This window comes from Colobus angolensis, unplaced genomic scaffold (genome assembly GCF_000951035.1).
Source record: "Colobus angolensis palliatus isolate OR3802 unplaced genomic scaffold, Cang.pa_1.0 Scaffold126, whole genome shotgun sequence".
In the NCBI taxonomy this organism is placed as follows: Eukaryota; Metazoa; Chordata; class Mammalia; order Primates; family Cercopithecidae; genus Colobus; species Colobus angolensis.
Window position 1 is genome coordinate 9,212,467 of NW_012113808.1, and position 4,853 is coordinate 9,217,319.

The 4,853-nt window shown below is 42.2% G+C and overlaps 1 pseudogene; it reads left to right on the forward strand.

Annotated features, from left to right (window-relative positions):
• Positions 1–609: 609 nt before the first annotated feature.
• Positions 610–1,077, forward strand: LOC105505558 (annotated as a pseudogene).
• Positions 1,078–4,853: the final 3,776 nt, after the last annotated feature.

A 4,853-nucleotide genomic window follows, 5' to 3' on the forward strand; every position in this document is an offset into this window, starting at 1 on the left:
ATGTCTGCAACAGGGACTTCTTATGGAATCTGACCCAGCTACTACCAAAGCTGAAAATCCAATTTGCCAATTACTATGTTTAACCCTAATACCCAATATGGTCTCATACAACAAGCATCACTCCACTAGCTGGTAGCAAGTTGATTACATTGAATACCATTCTGCATGGATAGGCAAAAAATTTAGCCTTACTAGCATAGAGTTGTTATCTATTTAGATTTGTTTTCCCTGCCTACCAAACTTTTGCCAGCACCAATGTGGACCCACTGAATGTTAATAGAAAATTACAATAATCACATAAAGACCATATCACAGGGGAATAAAGGTTAGGGTCTCATTACCAGATAAAATCCCTACCCAACTGTGGGTCTGGCTAGATGCAAAGGAAAATGGAATAGGTAGTCAGTAATAGAAGTCATGGATAAGTTGCCACTTATTTCTGATTGTCCATGAAAATCACTGACATGTAAATAATGCAGTCTTGTGTTGGTATAGTCGTGCCAGCCAAAATGATTTCATTGGGTTTTTCCCTCAGAAGCTTACATTATAAAAATAATATGGTCCCTCCATGTTCCAGGTGCTTTGGGAACTGGGTGTTAAACTGCAGACATGGACAAGTCCAAGAACCACACCACACACAACCATTCCTGAAAATGGCACAGAAATGGCATCAAGAAACCCTGATCGCAAAAATATGAATCTCTTAAGGGGGTGGACCCCAAGTTCCTGAGGAACATGGACTTTTCCAAGAAGTGCAACAAGAAGGGCCTAAAGAAGATGCAGGCTAACAATGCCAAGGCCATGAGTGCACTTGCTGAGGCTATCGAGGCCCTCATTAAGCCAAAGGAGTTTAAGCCCAAGATGCCAAAGGGTGTCAGCCACAAGCTCAATCAACTTGCCTACATTACCCACGCCAAGCTTGGGAAGCACACTTGGACCCTCATTGCCAAGGGGCTCAGGTTGTGTGGGCCAAAGGCCAAAGCCAAGGATCAAACCAAGGCCCAGGCTGCAGCTCCAGCTTCAGTTCCAGCTCAGGCTCCCAAAGATGCCCAGGCCCCTACAAAGACTTCAGAGTAGAGATCTCTGTCTGCCAACATGAAGACAGAAGGACTGGTGTGACCAACCCTGCACTGCCGTCAGCATGGGGCTGCTGCCTTCCTGTGTAATTTGTACAAATAAACCTGAGGCAGGAAAATAATAATAATAATAATATGTTTTTTCCTCAATTAAAAACTTAAGTTTCAATAGTGATTATACTTTTTCAAATTTTTACATGCTGCCCCCAAAATACTTATATGCCTCCCTGGTGAGAGACTAAGAATGAGTACTTCAGATCAATGCACGGGACTCTATAGTTAGGGTCAAGTTAATTCTCTTGCGGGCTACAGACTCCTAGAAGTACAGCTCTTAGGAGTGTACAGACTGCTCATAAATCAGTTAGTCTATTATTGTAGCACTCAATGGGCATAAGTTTCCTGAGTGCTCTCAAAACCATTAACACATTATGAAGGTGTTCTATCCAAAGCCCTAGCATTTCTTTCTATCTTTAAGGTCAGTCACTTACAAAAAGAGATATTCAAGGTGAGACCATGTCACCTTAAGAAAATATACACACAGATTCCCATAAGGCGAATAATATGATTTTAAAAAACAAAACACTGAAGTGCTGTTTGATATCTAACTTGAAACTGTATTATGTTAGCAATTACATAAGTGGGGGTTCTTCCAGTAATTTTTCCATGTGATTATCCTGACTGTTAGATTCAAAATGACCTTCATACAAAGACAGATAATATCGCAAGCTAATGAGGAGAGGCGGTCCTGTGTAGGCAGGGCAGGAATGAGTCACAGGAATCCTTCATAAAAGTAATTATGCACCTGCTGGGGAGTGTTTTCTGACTCCAGTAAATATTGATGTGCCTTTCCTCGGCTTTGCAAGATGAAGATTTGTTGAAGGCTGTGATCTACCATAGTTTTCACAAAAGTCTTTTTTGGGGGCTATTTTGTTTACTAGAATTACACAAATACAAGTCAGTCAAGCCTGAGCTACAAGTGGACAATAGAGTTAAATATGTTATCAGACGTAAAGGACCAAAAAAAAAAAAAAAAATCAGAAACCAACAAGCTATAGATTGAGGGACAATAGCCAGGAAGGAAAATTTACCAATTTACTAACTAGAATCTGGGATGAGGAGAAACTTCTATTCCCATAACAGGGCCCAGACAGAGTGACGGCAGGCTATAACCAAGATCCTAAAGTCAATCTAACAATGTAAGGACTTTATTGTTTGCAGAGGCAGGTAGGGAATAGTGTCACTGAAAACACTCAGATTTTGTTCTGTTAAAAATCCAGTTGAGCTGGGCACAGTGGCAGATGCTTGTAGTCCCAGCTACTAGAGAGGCTGAGGCAAAGGATCCCTTGAGCCCAGGACTTTGAGACCAGCCTGGACAGAATGAGTCCTCATTGCTAAGGAAAAAAAAAAAAAATTAATAATAATTTTGTTTTAAAAAATTAAAAATTTACAAAAAATTCAGTTGACTCTTTTTTTTTTTTTTTTTTAATGGAGTCTAACTCTCTCCCAAGTTGGAGTGCAGTGGTGCCATCTTGGCTCACTGCAACCTCCGCCTCACAGGCTCAAACAATTCTCCTGCCTTAGCCTCACAAGTAGCTGCAATTACAGTCACCTGCCACCATGCCCGGCTAATTTTTGTACTTTTAGTAGAGATGGAGTTTTGCCTTGTTGGCCAGGCTGGTCTCGAACTCCTGGCCTCAAGAGATTTCCCCCCACTTTGTTCTCCCAAAGTGCTGAGATTATAGACCTGAGACAGTGCCTGACCCCCACTGACTCTTGACCTTTCTAAGTAGTCTTTACTGTTTCATCTGCTACTATCTCTTGTGTTCACCACATCCAATATTTATTTAAGATTTGGTACTTAGTTAACTTTTTTTTTAGCATGCTAAAGCACTTCCATTGTTCAGAATGACTTTTGCATTTCCATAGTCAACTCTTTCAGATCAGTTTCTTGGTTTTGCCATCTCTAGGAACCTTCAACACCCCCGCTTTGGTCACCCACTCCCACAACCGCATCCTGAACCTCCTAGACACTTGTCACAACTCTGCGCTTGAAATGTTCAGTTCCCACACACTACTATTCAATCCCAGGATCCTGTCCTTCTTGCTGTCTCATTCAGTTACTCCTTCACCTGCTCCTGATCCACAAGCCCTCCTGTTCCTTTTTCCCTTCAGAGACCATTCTTGTCTTCATATCTTTCCTTGTTCAACTTAGAGTCCATATCTCCACACTTGAATTATTTTCTTGCCAAAACTTTACTACCTTGCCTCACTGTCTTTTCAATGTTCTCACTTGGTAAATAGCCTAACACTAAATTAACCTGTATCAATTATTATTTAACTTCTGTGGCCTATCAAATAATCTTCCTCACCTTGGTCCCTCCTTACTCTTAATGGAGAAAATAGAATGCCTTTTACTTAATCGAGAAAATTGAAGCCATGAAGTGGAAATGCCCTCAATGCTTTGCCATCCCCACTACAACCTTACATGCATTTATTTGTCAATACCCCTTCTTGTTGCCTCACTGCCTCTCCAATTAAGTTGTGTTTCTCTAGTTCTCTGAGTACTTCTTCATCCATGCTCTGGATTGGGTAACTTTCCGCTCCCACTTAAACGTATTTTTTCATAATTAAAAACTTTAATTTAGTAATTTTTAAAAGTAATTTAGTGGCCGGGCGCGGTGGCTCAAGCCTGTAATCCCAGCACTTTGGGAGGCCGAGACGGCGGATCACGAGGTCAGGAGATCGAGACCATCCTGGCTAACACGGTGAAACCCCGTCTCTACTAAAAAATACAAAAAACTAGCGGGGCGAGGTGACGGGCGCCTGTAGTCCCAGCTACTCCGGAGGCTGAGGCAGGAGAATGGCGTGAACCCGGGAGGCGGAGCTTGCAATGAGCTGAGATCCAGCCACTGCACTCCAGCCTGGGCGACAGAGCAAGACTCCGTCTCAAAAAAAAAAAAAAAAAAAAGTAATTTAGTTAATCATCTATGGAATGTTTTCCGTCAGTATATTCACAGTCCACATTGCCCTTTTTAAAAAATTTTCCTTTTCTTTTGGCCGGTTTCTCCAAAGCACCATTTAATAAGAGCAAGTTTTTGAGCACCTACTATGAACTAGGTGTTTTACATAAATTAGCACCTACCACATGAGGTAGCTATTATTATCGCAGTTCTACAGATTAGGAAACTCGATCTTAGATGCAGTTATGTAAATTACTTAACATTCCACAGTGACTGTGGCAGATTTGGGACTGGAACCTAGGTCTGTCTACACTGAAGTTTGTCTCTTTCTTTTAGTAATTTTGCCTTGGTTGCCCTCTCCCTGATCTACAGTGCATGTTTTTCCTATTTCCATCTCTTTACATCTGCAAAAAGGCAAAGTAAAGGAGAGTTGATAGCAGTAAAAACAATCACTTACCGAAGTAAAGAGCTTGTTCAACTAATGGGAACAGAAGGAATCAGAAGGACCTAGGCTGACCTCAGCCTGTCTTCTCCTCAAGGAATCCAGGGTGAATGAATGGTGACCTGGAACAAAGACAGTGACTCCCACTTCCCACAGTGCTCCATGCTATGCTCTTAAAGATGGCGTACCAGCAAATGGGGCTGCAAACTGGCCCAGCCTCTCTCAGATTAGCCTCAGATCTTACAGCAAACGGAACTCAAAGGCGCAAAGAGGCCGGGCACGGTGGCTCAAGCCTGTAATCCCAGCACTTTGGGAGGCCGAGACGGGCGGATAACGAGGTCAGGAGATCAAGACCATCCTGGCTAACACGGTGAA